The sequence below is a fragment of the Peromyscus californicus genome, unplaced genomic scaffold (assembly GCF_007827085.1).
Source record: "Peromyscus californicus insignis strain IS unplaced genomic scaffold, ASM782708v3 Scaffold_11__1_contigs__length_118956290, whole genome shotgun sequence".
NCBI classification, from domain to species: Eukaryota; Metazoa; Chordata; class Mammalia; order Rodentia; family Cricetidae; genus Peromyscus; species Peromyscus californicus.
In genome coordinates, this window is record NW_026294402.1 from 67422933 (window position 1) to 67442289 (window position 19357).

The window sequence follows — 19357 nt, forward strand, 5'->3', positions numbered from 1 at the left end:
AGGCCAGCCTGGTCTACAAAGTAAGTTCCAGGCCAGGCTCCAAAGCTACACAGAGAAACCTTGTCTAAAAAAAAAAAAGAAAAAGAAAAAAGAAAAAAAACCAATCTGTCTGTCTGTCTATCTACCATCTATCTACCTAGATAAAGCTCAATTCTTCAAGGAGATGTATTAATCCTTAGCCTACATTTGCCTAACACAGAAGTGTCCAGGTACAGTTGGCATGATTGCAAACTGCAAGGGGAACAGTCACACCAGTATTGCAGATTGCAACTTCAACAAGCCTCTTTCAGTGACTGACAGGTCACATGGCAGAACACCAGGAAGGACACGGGTATCTTTTTTTTTTTTTTTTTTTTTTGGTTTTTCGAGACAGGGTTTCTCTGTGTAGCTTCGCGCCTTTCCTGGAACTCGCTTTGGATACCAGGCTGGCCTCGAACTCACAGAGATCCGCCTGGCTCTGCCTCCCGAGTGCTGGGATTAAAGGCGTGCGCCACCACCGCCCGGCTGACACGGGTATCTTAATCGGCACTAGCCAACAGCTTAAACTAATCAACATTTATTGAAAACTCCATCCCAAATCAGCAGAATAATCCCTCTTTACAAAGCCATAGGGATTCACTGAGATAGATACATTCTGGGCCACAAAACATACTTCAAAAGAATAGAAATTCTGGGCTACTTTAACAAGTACTACTAATTGGTGGCTGAATACAACACAAATGTCTCATGGTCCTAAGGGTAAGACATTGGAAAATCCTGGTGTTGGCAGGGCCATGTTCCTTTCAAAGCCTGTAATGGGGGAGGAACCTTCTTTGCTTCCTTCTGGTTTCTAATGGTGGCTCTCGCTGATTGGCTTTCCTTGACTTGATCTCTCCATGCCTCTCTCTTCTGCTAGAGACACCTTAGTCCACGTTCCTACTCCCCACTAAGTTTCTTTGAGTAGATGGTTGATTTTTAGAAAGCTAGGGCAGATGTCCCACTGCTTGTATGCATGGCCTTGCAACCATTTTCAAGCCAGGTATGTTAATCAGGTGTCTTAGTTAGGATCTCTATTTCTGTGAAGACACACCATGACCATGACAACTCCTTAAAAAAAAACAACTTTAGTATATATACATATATACATCTTTTTTTTTAAAGTTTCTCAAGACAAGGTTTCTCTGTGTACTCCCTTAGCTGTCCTGGAACTTTGTAGACCAGGCTGGCCTCAAACTAATGGAGATCCACCTGCCTCTGCCTCCCAAGAGCTGGGATTATAGGCATGTGCTAAAATAGCCAGGTGACCATGACAACTCTTTTGTTGTTGTTGCTGTTGTTTTTTGGGTTTTTTTTTTTTTTTTTGAGACAGGGTTTCTCTGTGTAGCTTTGTGCCTTTTCCTGGAACTCACTTGGTAGCCCAGGCTGGCCTCGAACTCACAGAGATCCGCCTGACTCTGCCTCCCGAGCGCTGGGATTAAAGGCATGTGACACCACCGCCCAGCCCTGACCATGACAACACTAATAAAGAAAAAAATAAAAAATAAATAAAAATAAAAACATTTAATTGGGGGCTCACTTACAGTTTCAGAGGGTCAGTACATTATCATCATGATGGGGAGCATGACAGCATGCAGGCAGATGTGGTGCTGGGGTAGTAGCTGAGAGTCCTACATCTTGCAGGCAATGGGAAGTCCACTGTCACACTGGGTGGAATCCTGAGCATAGGAAACCTCAAAGCCTGCCCCCACAGTGACACATTTCCTCCAACAACATCATACCCACTCCAAAAAAGCCACCTCCTAAAAGTGACACTCCCTATCAGATTATGGGAGCCAAATACATTCAAACTATCACATTCAACTCCCTTGCTTCCCATTAGCTTGTAACAATATCATAATGCAAAATGCACTCAGTTCAACTTCAAAAGTCCCCACAGTCTATCAGAGTCTCAACAACATTTTAAAGTTCAAAGTTCCGAGGCTCTTCTGAGATCTGTGCAAAATCTTAATTGTAATCACCTATAAAAATCAAACTCAAAAAGTAGATCACATACTTCCAACTTATAATGGCACAGGATATACATTACCATTCTAAAACACAGGGAAGAGAGCACAGTGAGGAAATACTGGACAGAAGCATGATGGAAAACCAGCTGGGCAAACTCCAAACTCTGTCTCTCCATGTCTGATGTCAAAACACTCTTCAGATCTCCAACTCCATTCAGCTTTGTTGACTAGAACACACTTCTTTCTCTTGGGCTACTTCCATTCCCTGTTAGCAGTTCTCCTCAGCAGTTATCCCATGACTCTGGCATCTCTAACATCTTGGGGTCTCCAAGGCAATACCACAGCTTCACAAAATGGCCTCCCTAGGCTGCCATTCAGGGACCTGCTGACATATGCCTAGCCTCAGCGGCTTTCCTTCGGTACAGAGGCAAATTCCACAACCCATTTCTTTTACCTTTAACTCTAAAGCAGAACCACATGTCCAAAGCTGCCAAGTTCTACTGCTTGTAGGAGCTGGAACATGCCCCCCTAATTCAATTACATCTTTCCCAGCTTTCTGTCCTTCACTACCTACGCTTGGTTGTCCTAAAACTTGCTCTGTAGACCAGCCTGGCCTCAAACTCAGAGATCCACCAGCCTCTGCCTTCCCAGTGCTGGAATTAAAGGTATGTACCACAACACCCAGTTTTAAGCTTTTCTTTAATTCCTTCTCACAAGTTGGAAACTTAGCCGAGTGTGATGCTACCCTGAGGTCACCACTCTCTTTATTCCATTTTTTAATCCATTTATCTCCTTGAATACAGATTCACCTCTATTCCACTTCCTGATGCTCTTTTTCTCCTCAAAATTTTACGTTTTGTAATTTACTCTGCTCAGCTTGCTCCTTTTCATTATAAATCTTCATTAGAATTACCACTAATACCCACACAACAGAGTCTACACTAGGCTGTTTTGAGACTTCTGCCAATGGAATTAATCCAAAACTCTTCACTTTAGCCTCAGACAAACTTTTCGGACAAGGGCAAAAAGAGACCACTTTCTTCACCAAAATATCAGAAGAATGATCTCTAGGCAACATACTAAAATTCTTCTCCTCTGTAACCTCCTGAGCAAACCCCCATAGTTCATCAATTCATTCAACACCACTGCTTTCCATGTTCCTACTAGCATGGCCCATTAAGCAGCACTTAAAGTGTTCGACTGCTCTTCTAATCCACAGTCCCAAGGTCCATATTCCTTCAAACAAAAACATGCTCGGGCCTATCACAACAGTACCCAATTCCTGGTACCAACTCTGTCTTAGTTAGGGTTTTTATTTCTCTGAAGAGACACCATGACCACAGCAACCCTTATAAAGAAAACATTTAATTGGGGGCTCACTTATAGTTTCAGAGGTTCAGTCCGTTATCATCATGATGGGGAGCATGACGGCATGCAGGCAGACGTGGTGCTGGGGTAGTAGCTGAGAGTCCTACATCTTGCAGGCAATGGGAAGTTGACTGTCACACTGGGCAGCATCCTGAGCATAGGAAACCTTAAAGCCTGTCCCCACACTGATACACTTCCTTCAACAAGGCCATACCCATTCCAACGAAGCCACACTTCCTAATAGTACCACTCCCTGTCAGATTATGGGGGCCAATTACATTCAAACTACCACATCAGGGTTCTCTCTTTCCCCATTTTTCCCCATTCCCACCAACTTTTTGCATGTATATGTGGTATGCAAATGTTTTTATACATTTCCATGTGTACAGGCACACATGTGGGTGTCTGTGCATATAAGTACACATGTATGTAGAGGCCCAAGGCTGTCAGGAATCATCCTCTTTCAGCTTATTTATTGAAGCAGGGACTCCCAGTCAAACCCAGGGCTTGCTGATACAGCTAATCTTGCTAGTCAGCTTGCCCTGGGGATCCTGTCTCTGCTTCCTGAGGCTTTGAGGTTTCCTATGCTCAAGATACCTACCACCCAGTGTGACAGTCGACTTCCTGTTATCTTCCTCCAAGATATAGGACTCTCAGGTACTACTCCAGCACCATGTCTTCCTGCATGTGCCATGGTCCCTGTCATGATGATTATGAACTGAACCTCTGAAACTGTAAGCAAGGCACCCCAATTAAATAGGCTACCACACCCACCCAGCATGTATATGGGTTCTGAGGATCTGAACTTTGGTCTTCAAGTTTCTGGCAAGTGCTTTAACTATTGAACTATCTCCCCAGACCCTAGGGCTCTCTAGAGAAAAGGATATAATGGAAGGGTGGATAAGGAGACAGAGATGGCAGGCGGGGAAAGGGAGATGGAGAGGGAGAGGGAGAAAGAGATGAAATTGCCTTACTCCATCAGATTCTGGATGGTTCCATGGTGGCCATCTACAGGCTAGAGAGCTAGAGAAGCCAGACACTCCTGAGACACTGGTGTGAGTTCACGTTCAGAGGTGATGAAGCTGGTCCACCAGTGATGCCAGCAACCAAGTCAGGTTCACTCAGAGGGAATCAAGCTTGCACTCATTCACTGGCCAGCTAACTCCCGCTTTATTTTTTTTTTCATTTCATCCCTACTGCCAGACTATTCCACAGTGTCACCCCAACTGAGAGTGGATTTTAACCCTCCATTTGCTGACTTATTTGCCAGATGCCTTTGGAAACACCCTCATGAACTCAATGTGAAAAACTACCTGATTCTCTCTAGGGAGTGTTTTCCTTATTCACAGAAACATTTCAAATGGATTTTTATTTTATGCATATGCATGTTTTGCCTGCGTGTGTGTATGTGCACCAGATGTATGTATGAGCAGTGCCTACAGAAGCCAGAAGAGGGCACTGGGTCACCTGGAGCTAGGGTTATAGTTGGATGTGAGCTTCCTGATGTGGATGCTGGGACCAGGCTGGGTGCTCTGAAAGAGCAGCAAGTGCTCATCAACTGCTGAGCCATCTTTCTAGCCCCACACTATGAAACTTTCAACAGAAATGCTTCAAGAAGGAAGAAAGGAGGAGAAAGAGGAGAAGAAAGCAACCAAGCAGAGTGGCTCAGCTACTGTAATAATTTTGGTGCCATATCAAATAATTTTTTTGTAAAGACGCAATACAAATAAAGTAAACCACAATTAATCATAATTATTGCATATAGTTCACACAATCAACATGAAGGAAGCAAGTTGGTAAAGCCTTAAAATGGCTGAGAGGATCAGACAATATGTGCTTGGTATTCAGGACATCAAAATGACCTAGAGACAGGCATACATTTGCATTAATATACTCTATTCATTCAAAAATGGACTAATATGTGCCAAATGTTTTTCTAAATATGAAGGTCTATAACACAGTAACTAGTCTCAGGGCATGTACATTCTAGTTAGAGAAAGTAAACAAGGCATTGATGAATACGTCTTTCATTTTCAAGTTTTATGGAAAACTAAATTAGATGGATGGAATGTTACAGTTAGAAAAATCATTCATTACTATGGTCACCGTGTGGATGCTGGGAATCAAACCCAGGTCTTTTGAAAGAGCAGTTAAATTCTCTTAACTGCTGAACCATCTCTCCAGCTCCAAAACATGATATATTTTTATTTTTATTTTACTTTTTTTTTCCTTTGGTTTTTCGAGACAGAGTTTCTCTGTGTAGTTTTGGTGCCTCTCCTGAATCTCCTTCTGTAGACCAGGCTGGCCTTAAACTCACAGAGATCCACCTGGCTCTGCCTCCCGAGTGCTGGGATTAAAGGCGTACGCCACCACTGCCCAGCTTTATTTTGCTATTTACATCAACAGATGCCCTTCCATAAGATGTGAGCTAATTTTCAAAACTACTAGTCTTTACCTCAGTAGCTTATTACTGCCTCTTCACCTCCATCTTTACTTCCATCTCTATGGCCCATAGCATACAGAACTTGGCTAATATATTCCAACCCTGCCTAATTCTTGGGCAGTTTTGCCTCCCTGTTTATGTTTTTTGTTTGTTTGTTTTTTGTTTTGTTTTGTTCTCCAAGACAGGATTTCTCTGTGTAACAGCTCTGGCTGTCCTGGAACTCGCTCTGTAGACCAGGCTGGCCTTGAACTCGCAGAGATCCCCCTCCCTCTGCCTCCCAAATGCTAGGATTAAAGGCTTGCCACCATTGCCCAGCTACCTCCCTGTTCTTGCTACAGAATTCTGCAATGTTTTTCTAAATACTTTTTTCCTGGTATAATTTCTTTGTTTCCTACATTTCTTCTTTTTATTCTCTTTCTTTACCTTTACCAGATAATATAATTAAGATCTAAAATTTCCTATTTTAACAGCTTTTTACTCTGCTATTGAATTCCTCCCAGACCAATAACTTAACTTCTGCACATCTGTGTTCAACATACAAATCTACTGAAGACAATTTAGGCTTTTTTTTCTCAACCCAGGAAAGCAACAAAAGGGGGGAGGGAAATCTCCTGATTTGATATCTTTATAACACAGCTTCATTATTTTGATATGAATTCCCTAGACATCAGACTCAGACATATTCAAATTTAAGAGCAAATGCACTCCAAAGACAAATATAAATTACTTTGCAATTACTCACATTCTGCCTCTTCTAATACAGACAATTGCGTTGACATATTTTACACAGTGAATAGGGATACAAATTTTGGCTAGCAATTAACTTTTTATATAACTATGAGATATTGTAGCCCAAAGAGATAGGATATAGACTTATTAATAATTCTTTGTAAATGTTACATTTAAAATTGGGTCATAATTAGTGATTCTTGAAAAAAAAATCCCCAGCTAATTTTAATGCCCTAGCTTAAATAATGCTGAAACACAATAGCTTCATCTTGAAAATTTGACAACCAAATTGATACTAATTAAAGCAACTTGAGCAATTTTCCTGGGGCGCTAAAACAAAAATGGAATCTGAAGCTCGGTAACAAATTAGTGTCTGTCATAAAATCAGGTGATTAGGAGATTTTAAAAGCACACATGTAATGCAGCACAGAGCAGAAGTTCTTCAGGGCATTAAATAGGAGGTCGCTTATGCAGCCAAGCTTGTAGGAGCTTTGTCCTGAGCTCTACAGGGAGTCCCAGGTGGGTAAGGAGAGGAACTGACCCAGTTATAGGGTTGTGTCACAGGGTAGCAAGCCAAAGTTCATATGGCAAATTTACTAAGTCAGATTGGCACTGAATTTCTGCCAGTGAGCCTGGGTAGTCAAAATAGGAGATCTGGAAAGACCAGCAACTTGGGATTTCAGAAGCAGCAGCCTAACAAAAGCTTGAGTTTGTGGAGCACTGGATTCAGCCCCTCCAGAGCAGGCTGTTAGCATCCTCTTCCACATGCCTTTGATTCACTGTTCCCAATAGGGAACTCGAATTCTGAGCAATTGACTGAGGCAGAAATCCCATAAGCATGGCCTGGGATGATCTAGAGGGATAAGAAGGCATGTGAAAAGCCAGGTGTCTTAGTCCCCCTGCCCACCCCCCAAAAAGCAACTCAAGGGAGAAAGCGTGTCTTTTGGCTTCTACGTCAAGGGACAGTCCATCACTGTGGGGAAGTCAAGCAAGCAGGAGTTTGAGGCAGCTGGTCACGAGGGTGAACTGTCACGAAACAGAGAGTGATAAGTACCTCTTTAGTGCTCAGCCTGCTTTCTCCTTCTTAAACAGCCCAGGGGAATGGTCCTGCCAACAGTCATGATGGGTCTTGGAACATCAATTAATGTAATCAAGATAATCCCACAGTGTCATGCCCAGAGGGCCATCTCCCTGGTGATTCTAGATTCTGTTAAGTTGACAATTAACTTAACCATCTCCCCAAGCACACAAAACACCCTTAGATCAGAAAAATTCATCTCACCTTTCAACACGTCTGGATTCAACTGATGAAACACTTCCAACTTAGGGAGAAAAACAAAAACCGTAGTGGTAAGATGGTCAGAAAGAGAAAAGCTGAATGTCACATAGAGGGTGCCTTTAAATGAGCAGGACCAAGGAAAGTGGATGCCAGTAAGCAGCTTGGAACTCAAGACGTTATCCATGACATCGGGAGGATGGAGCACCCCAAATGGAGCGGTTTCTGTAGCTTAGCACGTCCAGACAGAACACCAGAGAAGTGCCCCTTTAGGATACTCAATGAGTTAAATTTTCAAATCCAATTATGAAAGCTATTAGAATAGCTACATTTACTAAGCACTTCATTTGAGTTAAGAATTTTTTTCATAGATTCTGTATGATACTCTCATAGCTCTAGAAGGTAGTGATAAACATATTTCTATTTTACACATAAGGAAACCAACCTTAAAAGTAGTGAACTGTTCAGAGTTACTTGGCTACCAAAATCTACTTAATGTAGAGTGATGGCTAATCTTAGTTGTCAACATGACTCCATCTGGAATCAACTAAAACTCAAGAAGCTGCCACATCTGTGAGGGAGTTTCCTTGGTTGGATTATTTGAAGTGGGAGACCCCCCCCTGAATCTGGATTATTTGAGGTCAGAAGACACATACTAAATCACACCTTCTGGTGACAGCCCACGTAACAGGACATGGAAGGAGGAAGCTTGGGCATCCTGTCTGTTTACCGTCATTCTCCCTTTATCTCCAACTTTATCTACCCCTGAGCCATTCCTTCCCTGGTGTGAGGCCTGCTTCTTCAGGACCAAACTGGACTGAAAACTGTCAACTCTCTAAGACAGCGGTTCCCAATCTGTGGATCATGACCCCTTTGGGGGTTGAACGACCCCTTCACAAGGGTCACCTACCAGGTGGCCTATACATCAGATATTTACACTACAGTTCATAACATTAGCAAAATTATAGTTACAGAGTATCAACAAAAATAGTTTCATGGTTGGGGGTCACCACAACATGAGGAACTGTAGTAAAGGGTCGTGTGCAGCATTAGGAAGGTTGAGAACCACAGCTCTAGGACCTCCCTGGGACTCCAGCACCAGATGGAACTGATGAGAAATCCAGTCTCCTAGACTCTTTGCCATCAGGAGACAGTCATTGTTGGACTACTTGAACTGCGGCCTGTAAGCCACTCTAGTGAGTCCCCCCCCCCTTTTTTTTTAAGATTATTTGAAACACAACTTTATTCTGATTCTAAACAAAAAGAACGGGATTGACAGTAACAAACAAGATTTCACCACTGAATACTGTCATGTGCTACAGCATTCTTATTTTTGAAATTCAGGAAGGAAACAACTGCGCTCCAAACAGCTGAATATGCAAGTCCAAAAAAAAATGAAGGTATGTTTTAACCACCACATTCACTCCGAAGCCCGTTCATCTCCTTCAGCATCCCAATGAAGTACACGATCTGCTTAACTAAATAAGGTGGCACACTCGCTGTGCCGCTGACGTCACAGGACAGTTGCCTATAAAACTAGACTTCTGACTCAGGACTCCAGCCTCACGTTCTCACAGGTCATCATCCTCGTCTGGGAGGGCAGTCGTTTGAGCAACCTCTAAATCATGCTCATACTGTGCTGCCAAAGCTGGGTACATGACCACCTCAGGCGGGGCAAGAGCAGGCATGGCATCAAACTCCAAATTAGGGTCTCCAGTGAGCTCTCTGGCAAGCCCGAAGTAAGGCTTTTCAAAGTTGTAGTTACTTTTGGCAAAAATATCATAGTACTGAAGGGTCTTCTTTCGGTGGAAGACAATAGATTTTGCCTTCACTTTTCTGTCCTTACTATCCACTTTATTGCCACACAATACAATGCGGATGTTTTCACACACACGCACCGGATCTCTGGGCCAGTTAGATAGGTTCTTGTAGGTGACTCTTGATGCTCCATCAAACATTAGAATGGCACACCGGTCTTGGATGCAGTAGCCATCGCGCAGGCCCCCGAACTTCTGGCCAGCTGTGTCCCACACGTTGAACTTGATGGGTCCTCTGTTAGTATGGAAGACGAGCGGGTACACCTCCACGCCCAGGGTGGCTACAGACTTCTCGAACTCGCCCTTCAAGTGGCGCTTCTCAAACGTGAACGTTTTCTTCCGGTGCCACTGTTGCCCACCAAGACGAGCTTCAAGTGGACCTGCAGCTCTGCCTGGGTAGCCATCGCAGCGATCCTTCAAGAAGAGCCTCCATGCCTGTCTGACTCCTAAGGCCCTTTTTAATATATAGATATATGTTCATTCTATCAATCCTGTTCCTTAGAGAGCTCTGACTAATACACATGGATTCTGGGGATTTGCACTTAGGTCCTCACACTTGCAAGGCCAGCACTTTTTCCCCTGTGCCACCTCTCCAGCCTATCTCAGTTTCTCAGTGTCTACGTTTTTTACTTTCCAGGTTGGAATATACATTTCTCCAAAGTAATTGGAGAAATTACACATATATGTATACATACATATATACACATATGTGTGTATATGTATATATACATATACACATATATGCATATATACAATATATTATATATGTGTCTGTGTGTATGTTCATGTGTGTTCATGTGCAAATGTGTGTGCATGCCTATGACAGCCAGAGGACATCTTAGGGTACCATCCTTGGGAATAAAATCCACCTTCTTTGAGACAGGGTCTCTCTTGGCCTAGAGTTTATCAGTTAGGGCAGACTGGCTGACCAGAGATCCCCAGGGAACTTCCTGTCTCTGCCTCAGTAGTCCTGGGACTACAATGACATGCTTTTAAACAAACAAAACAAAACTTGGATTCTGGGACTCACACCCAGGTCCTCTTGCTTGGAAGGCAAGCATCTCACCAATACAGCCATCCTCTCAGTCCCTATCCATTTTCCTAGTTCTTAAGCTATACCTTACCGGACTAGAACATGTGGTTTGAATTTTCTAGTGTTCAAATTCCAATTTATATTTCCTCTGAGCATTTGGGTCATACCCAAAGGTTACCATGGTGTTCCCTCCAAGCTACTCTCAAGCACTTGCCCCTGACACTTGGGCCAAGATAAACTAACAAATGAGGCGATGGGATTAACTAGGTTGATGAAAATTACCAAAGACCTCATAAGCTAGTGACAAACACTCTTAGCTGATGCTGAGCCATCTCAATAGCCTTTGTCTAGAGGTTTTTATATGGTTTGATCACATACAAAATGGCTAATAATTTTTCTCAAGTCCTTCTTGCAGGCAATACATGGCCCCAAGCCCCATTATAAACCATTTCATTTCCTCTACCACCACACGTCCCAAACACCAAACATCATAAATCACTTCATTTCCCTACCACCTGGTAACGAAAGCACCAAGGCAAGTGAAGGCCCATCTAACAGACAGGACACCCCAAGGGCCTAGGGGTCAGTCTCCTGTAGGTCAGGGGGAAGACCTCCCCTCTCCTTGAAAAAGGTTTATTCTTAGCTGCATGCCAGCAAGTTCGTTTGTTCCCAAGCAGGTCCTTTTTTGTAAACGAGAATGGACCCAGAAGCGGGGCCTGACACAGGATTCTCCTACAAATGATGTGTTGGAGTGTTCTTAGGAGAAAGTGATCAGGATGGGGAACAGTAGGCAGGACAGCAATGTGTAAGAGGCTAAACAAAGAAATGTCAAACAAGAAATGTCTAAAACCTGAAATCTAGCCACCGCCTTATTCCACAGGAAGCTCTTAAGCATGCCTGAGCCTTGGAATTATCCTCTTGATGCAGAGGGCTTTGAACCCACCTATCTGTGAGCTATGAGCTGTGTGTCACCACAGGTTGTGAGTCAGGGATGGGCAGGAGACTGGATACACCTTCCAGGCATTTCTGGGTGAGGCAGCTAACAGCCCGATGTAATTTTCTGAAGTTGAATGCAGCTCTGAGCCAACATCAGCCACTTGGTGGCATCCTGAGAGTAAACGCATTTTCTCCTACCACTCATTCTAAAATTATCTTCCTCCTGACAAGCATTCTCTGTGGCTTAGGTTTATCTGATAGAATATCTCAGGTCTCCCAGTCTGTGACTGCCAAGTTTGTCTACATACTGTTAAAACTGGGCATAGGAATATTAAGAAATGTCCCAGTAGGTTCCCTGAATACCAATCCCATTTCTTCATGCCCCTGTGTGTATCAGCATCTTACCTCTTCATGACGATCAAGGTCAATGATTCCTGCCAGTGTGTTCTTTAGCTCATTGCTCTTTTTATCTGCCAGCTGCTATAAAGGGAGAGAGTGCATGAGCAAAAAGCAGCTATAGTCTTAAGTTTAGAGGGCATCTACCTTCCTTCTTAAAAGGAACTCATTCCCTGGAAGTATAGGCCTTTCAACCCTCAGACCGTAAAAATTACAAAACTGGAATGCTTTCTCCAAGTGATTCACTTGGGGTGTGATGGTTAATAGTGTCAAGCTGACAGGATCTAGAAATATCTAGGAGACAAAATTCTGAGAACATCTACGAGGGGTTATCTAGATTAGGTTAGCCTCTGGGAATGCCTTTGAGGGGTTATTTAGATTAGGTTAATTAAGGTGGGAAGCTCCATCATGTTAACTGCAGGCAACATCCTCCCACAGGCGGGGGTCCCAGACTGAATAAAACGGAGAGCGTGAGCCTAGCCCCAGCTTCCCCACTTAGCGCTTCCTAACTGTGAGGTGACCAGCTGCTTCAAGTTTCTGCCCCGAGCCTTCTTCCCCTCGAACCGTGAGCCAAAACAAACCCCTCCTTCCTTAAGTTTCTTTTGTCAAGGATTTCTGCCACTGCATAAGACAACTGCACACTGAGTTACGCTAAGCAGATACACTGTGATTCCCATCCTTCGTTACCAAACCTAGTGCTCTAGTTAAAAGGGGCACAGCGCCATCCACTAATCACGGCCTGATGATGTATACAGCATGCTGAAAAACAGTCCTCTCTCTCTCCTCGGTAAGGGTTCCTCCAGTAGTCCTGCCTCTTCACACTTAGGTCGGCAGCCTCTTGGAGGGAGGTGGTACAAAAGGATCATTAGTTTGCATAGTCCATCTCCGAAGTGAGTCTTGTGTTCTAAGGAGACATCATAGGAGATCTCATGTTAATAAGTCAAAAATTCTGTGAACCCCACAGAGGGCAGAGCTGCCCAAGGCACTGTGAGAAATAAAAACTCATCCACACCCACAGCAGCCACATCGAGAAGGGATTTTTGCTCTAAGATGAAAGATTTGGGGGATTAGGAAGATGTTGTCAAAGGAGATAAAAAATTTCAGTTATACAGCAGGAAGGAAATTCTAGAAACCTACTGTATATCATGTTGACAACAGTTAATAACAGTATACCACATTCTTTTAAATTGCTATAAGAACAGACTTTAAGCATTCTCTACAGATAAGTGTATGAGGTAATGCATTGTTCATTAGCTTGATTAAGATATTCGTCCATATTTGCCAAAACACAAATCTACAGAAACTTTGTTTATTCACAAAGTGTGGTGGTACATGCCTTTAATCTCAGCATCCGTGTGCATTCCAGACCAATCTAGTCAACACAACAAATTCCAGGCCTGCCAGGGCTACATAGTCTCTGTTTCAAAAACTTTGTGTGTGTGTGAGCTTGTCAATTAAAAATACAAATAAAGAAAAGAAATGGTAGTGTGGGTAGTCAACTTTCCACAAAATAATTTATTAATCTATTCAGGTAGCATAAAGACCCTCTTAGCTTTACTTTTTACATTTTAATTTATTTACTTAATTACTGCATGGCTTTAATCAATTTAATGTTTCTAAGAATCATTTACATACACTGTATTCTTTTACCAGTAGTCTTTCTCTCTACTGTAACTCATTTTGGTATGTTTAAAGTAAATGACTGACTGACATTACCATTGATAAATTTAGAGAACAAGAGAGCTTATGGTCTCTTCAGAGGTTCTAGTCTTACACAGTATCTTTGCTCTTTAGAGACAAAAAAAATTCTCAGAGATAAGTTGTATTTTCAGAAATCACTTTCTTTTCATGGGATCACACACAAAAGGTGACACATCATACTATTTTAACTACTACCATAATTTGATAAGGCCTGTCTCCCTTACACTCTCACATAAAATTATTTCTATTCCCAAGAAACGTTGTTCTCTTTAAAGCTGAATGATCTGGGGCTGAAGAGATGGCTCTGGTTAAGAGCACGGCTGCTCTGTCAGAGGACCCAGTTCATTTTTTTTTTTTTTAATGTGTATTTTGCCTGAATGTATGTATGTGCACCACATATGGAACTGGAGTTACAGACGGCTGTGAAACATGTGAGTTCCGGGAATTGAACCTGAGTCCTCCCTGTATAAGCAACTAGTGCTCTTAATCACTGAGCCAACTCCAGCCCCCAGAGGACCCCGTTCAATCCCCAGCACCTGCATGATAGCTCACAACTCTAACTCCAGCACCAGGGGATCTGATGACCTCTTCTGGTCTCTTTAGGTACTGCATACATGGGGTACACTTAAATCATGCAGGTAAAATTACCCATACATACACAAAATTTTAAAAAGTAATTTTAAAATGGATAATATGTTCTGAAATTTTTTTCTTTTCCAGAATTTTTATGACATTCTCTAACTGAATACTATAAAATTCTAACCATATCTAAATACTCTGACATTCAAAGGTGATCTAAACTGGAGAGAAAATGGCTTTGTGTAAAGTAATTAAGTCATGGACACTTTATAATCTATCCATGGTTAAGGAACGAATGAAGACACATCTCAGGAAAACCAGAAGAACTGGAAAAACGGTGTGTTCAGGTAATTATGAGTGAACTTGTTTATCTGGAGGACTTGGAAAAAGATGTGTAAGGGTGAAATCCGGAATGGAAATATGGAAATAGTTAAACTGGGAGAAGACACATTATGATGAAGCTAAAAGCAAGATTGGGATAGATTCTCACCCAAAACACTGATGTGGGGTTTATTTTAGAAGGTTTTGGAGAGGCAATGAATGAGCAAAACTTAGTGGTAGTGAAGAAATTTTAAAGTTATCCAAGCATGACGGGGCGGGGAGGGGGGGGGGAATAACAGAGAGATGGGAACCCATTCTCAAAACACTTGCTGTTTTCATCGGTTCTTCAAAAGGCTAAACATGGGCTATAGCCAGGTATGACTCAGCGATTCTACTCCTAGGTACACACCTAGAAGAACTGAAAACAGATGTTCAAACAAAAACTTGTCCATACATGTTTACAGCAACACTGTTCACAACAGCACAAAGATGGAAACTGAGCTGTCCATCAACTGATGAGTCTAGAAATAAAATGTGGTAGATCCATACACACAAATAGTACTCAGACATCAATGGGAATGGAATACTGATCGATAACACCGTACAATGCGGATGAACCTTAAAGACATTATGCTAAGTGAAATACAACAGACACAAAAGGCCAAATTTCCCAGCATCTCATTTATTTGAAATATCTAGGACAAGCAAATGCGTAGAAATAATGGGCAGATTTGTAGCTGTCAAATGAGGAAAAAGAGATGCTAAGAAGAAACTCCTCAATGGCATGGAGTTGATTTCCAAGGTAATTTGAAAATTGTGGAAGCAGACAGTGTGATGATTACACACTACTGTGAATATACTTAATGCTATTGATTACTGTAAAATAGTTAACTACTTTAAAATGGTAAATTTGTATGTTATTTTTACGCTATAGTCTAAGTATTTGTGTCCTCTCAAAATTATATGTTGAAAGCTAATCCCACTGCAGTGGTACTGAGGGCCTGTGTGAAATGACTAGGTGAGAAGGGTCTGCTCTCACGAATGGTGTGGGAATTCCTACAAAATAGGTTGAGAGCACTTGTTCACTCCTTCCATGCAAGCACACATGTAAAGCACCATCTCTGAAACAGTCTTAGTCAGACACTGGATTTGTCTGTACCTAGATTTCAGGCCCCAGAATGGGTAGTAATGCAGCATTTCTAGTGTTTATAAACTACAGTCTAAGACATTTTGTTAAAGAAATATAAATTGATTTACTATAAAACAAAAACAAAACGTTGAGTTAACTGTCAGCTGGATGAAATGTGAGGGAGAAGTGTTTGCGATGCTCATTCAAAGCTTAGTTAACTGGGATACTAATGGCACTGAGGCTAGGTTGGCTAAAGGCTGGGATGAATTATAGCAGAACATCCTATGACCATACTGAACAAGGGAAAACAAGGAAGCCCAACCAGGATTGGTATTGATGACATCTAAGAAAATAGGTAAGATGATGGGATTTGGAGCCACATCATTCACCATAGCTTTGATAGAAAAGCCACTATATCTGTCAGTGAGGGAAGCATCCAGCTTTGCAACCATGAAACCTACCAGCTGTCAACAGAGATGACATACCAGTGAAAATAAATATCACAGCTAGACTGATGTATCTGACAGTTCATGAGTTTCTATTGCTAATGCTAGCCTGGATTGGTGCTGTAGACAAGGATGAAAACTGAGAGCAACTAACAAGCAGTTAAAAGATGGGGGGAAAGCCACAGGGCCCCCTTAGCAGCATACAAAGTGGCTGTTTCCAATGGCACGAGGGCAGAGGAAACTTACAACTAAGCCCAAAACTTAGCTGTTGCTGACAAGTCTCTCCAAAGACAACAGTTTCCAAACAAAAAAGCCTGCAATCTACTGCAGCTGAGTCCCTGTGTGTACTGAATTGGACTGTGACACTTGGAATATCTGGGTTGATACCAATGGGAATCTTCAATTTTGAGATTTACCTAAAACATAGGAGTCTGCTGAAGTAGTCAAACCCTCCCTATTGAGAGCTACAACTCTCAACTGCTTTAAGAAAACGCAGCTTTCCTTTATAACATAGTATATGATCCAACACTTCCCAGAAGCATTGAGGTAAGTACTTCAGGGGGGAGTCCAGTGAAGGTCAGAGAATAAGCAGGTGGGGGACAGAAGGACTCAATAAGAAGAAAGGAACAAGCACAGCTCTTCTAGTTGTACTGAAAGAGGCAGGGCAGTCTGTGCAGGACTGACTCTACAGCCCAGTGAAGACAGCTCGAGAAAGAGACACTGTGTAAGGCAACATCAAACAAACACGTTACAACCCACCTCGTGGTTACGTGTCATGGAAGACCTGAAGGATACATGAGGATAGCCATAAGGGATGTGCCGGTAAAAGCAACCGGCTCTGGGAAGAAGCTCTGTGCTGGTTCCTTTGTAGGTTGGAGCCACCGGCGGGAAAGACTACCATGATACTGGCTCACTCACTGGGGATGACTCTCAACTCTGTCACCCACGTGGACGAGCGCTACACAGAATAAAAGCTCAGACTGGCAGCAAAAGGTTCTGGCCTGCAGCCAGTTGTGGAGATGGTAATGTGGTGGCCTGGAGTTGTAAACGGTGAATGAATTCACCCAAGTCTGACCAGTGTAGCAAAAGACAGGTTATTAAGTACACTGCTGGGGGTGGGGGGGATAGGCTGTGGAGTTGTTACTTGTGAGCTGCTCTCTTTTTTCAGTTCCTGTCATTCACATGAGGGCAGATGGATGGGGGAGGTTTGACTCTGCATGGAGAAGGGTTGACAGGGGCAGCTCTATGGTATGAGGTCAGTAGGATTCATTTTGATTGGTGGAACTCAGCCCTGCTATTCCTATAGTCTTTCGGCTTTGAGAGTTCAGGTTTGAAAACCTGGGGCCACTGGTCCAGGTTCCAGAGTCCAGGGATGGAAAAGAGAAGGAGGAGAGAGGAGAGGAGGGGATATGACTCTGTAATGGCTAGCTGCTGTAATTTGTTCCCAATGGCTGGCCACATGTTAAAGACTTTCCCTGTTGGTGCCATAGGGAAGCAGGCAGAAGAAGGTGAGGTGGGCCTAGTACTAAGTCTTTTTGTCACTGAGGTTTATCATCATTAAGAGGGAGAACAGGACCCCAACTCCCAATCTCTTATTCTCTTCTTTGGTGTCCCAGCCATGAGGAGTGCAACTCTATTCCATCACGGTCTCCGCCATGATGTGCTACATACACAACCAACTGAAAGCAATGGGGCCCACCAAACATGACCTAAAGCCTCCAGATCTAGGAGCTGATAATCCTTTCCCTTTCACAAGCTGAGTGTCTCAGGTACCCGCTATAGCAATGAAAAGGAACCGACAAGAGCCATCGGGGAATCTCAGGCAGGATCAATAGGAGTCACAAAAATAAAACCACCTGGAAGCATCATATCCAAAGTGCTAAAAATAAAAGACAAAGGCAGCCAGATAGAAGAAACTTTATGAACAGGGAAATGCAGATCAGAATTAGACAACTCATAGCAACGATGCGAGCTATAAACAGTGGAAAGAAAGCTGCAGAGTACTGGAAGGAAGGCTTTGGCTAAGTAGACTTTTGTATATACAGCATATCTTGTATGTTGCAAATAGACCCAATAAATAAGCTCACATCTAAAAGTGCCTACAAATCAGTAAAAAGGCATACAAAATAACAATTAGCCAAAAAGAAAAGATGTTTTATAAAGAGAAAGCCAATATAAAACAAAAGTACATGGATTCTCATGACTAGTCAGCAGGAAGGCATAAGGTAAGTATCAATCCCCATCCAAAAGAATGACCTAAGTGATCATGATGGACATGAAATGGTAGCCAATCCAAGGACTGTATTTCCAGCATTACTACTGCTACTAGCACCCTTCTAAAAGACTCCCCAGGGAGCAAGGTCACCCCTCCTGCTCCACTCTGTCAGATTCCTCAGTCAGTTCAGTATCTCACAGTTAGAAGGAGAGCAGCAGAAAGGTAAATAAGCAACGTTTACTGAGAGGTAAAGCAAAGCTGATGAAGGACAGGAAAGATGTGTTAGCAAGTAGCAGTTTGGATGTAGTTTTAATATCCTGGGGAAACAGGTCAATTTGGTCCTGCCCATATGTAAATTAGGCATTAGGCATGGAGTTGTGATGCATATGGTAGGTTAATCTGAATGAATGGGGGAGGGATTCTGATTGTTTGGTGGGTTAGGATGAAAGAATGTAGTCCCTGTAGGAAAAAGATCCTCCAAAAACCCTAATGGGGGGAGGGGGGAATGGGAGAAGAACCAAAAAGTAAAAAGAACAAAGGCTGGTGGTTAGTAATCATTATGATGAGTTGAGGCTCACATAGGAGTCTAGCTCTGACCTGTCGAAGGGTTCTTGGGGGGAGGAGAGAGGAATGAGGAAGTATTAGATAGAAATATAGGCAGAGACAATGAGAAAGACAGAGACACAGGATAGCTTCCGGAGGGCCCTGGGTCAATACCCAGTAGCCCAGAGTTTAATCATGATGGGCTTTTTATACATCAACAAGGGGAGGGGCACCTTCCAAGGTTGAGATATAAAGTACCAACAAGTGTAGACCCTTCAAAACACCTGGTAACCATGCCCTTGGCCAAATCATCCCATTATGCAGCCCTGATGGGCAAAGCAAGCTCAGACTTTCTGACCTTGAGTAAGACCTTACTTTGGAGACTCTGTGGGCCCCCATGGGCTCACCAATTGTGCAGAGTTCACACTTCATTGTCCTCA

The 19357-nt window shown here is 42.8% G+C and overlaps 1 pseudogene; it reads right to left on the bottom strand.

The window, feature by feature from the left end:
* Positions 1 to 1530: 1530 nt before the first annotated feature.
* On the bottom strand, positions 1531 to 10022 carry LOC128095242 (GTP-binding nuclear protein Ran-like; annotated as a pseudogene).
* Between the last annotated feature and the right edge of the window lie 9335 nt (positions 10023 to 19357).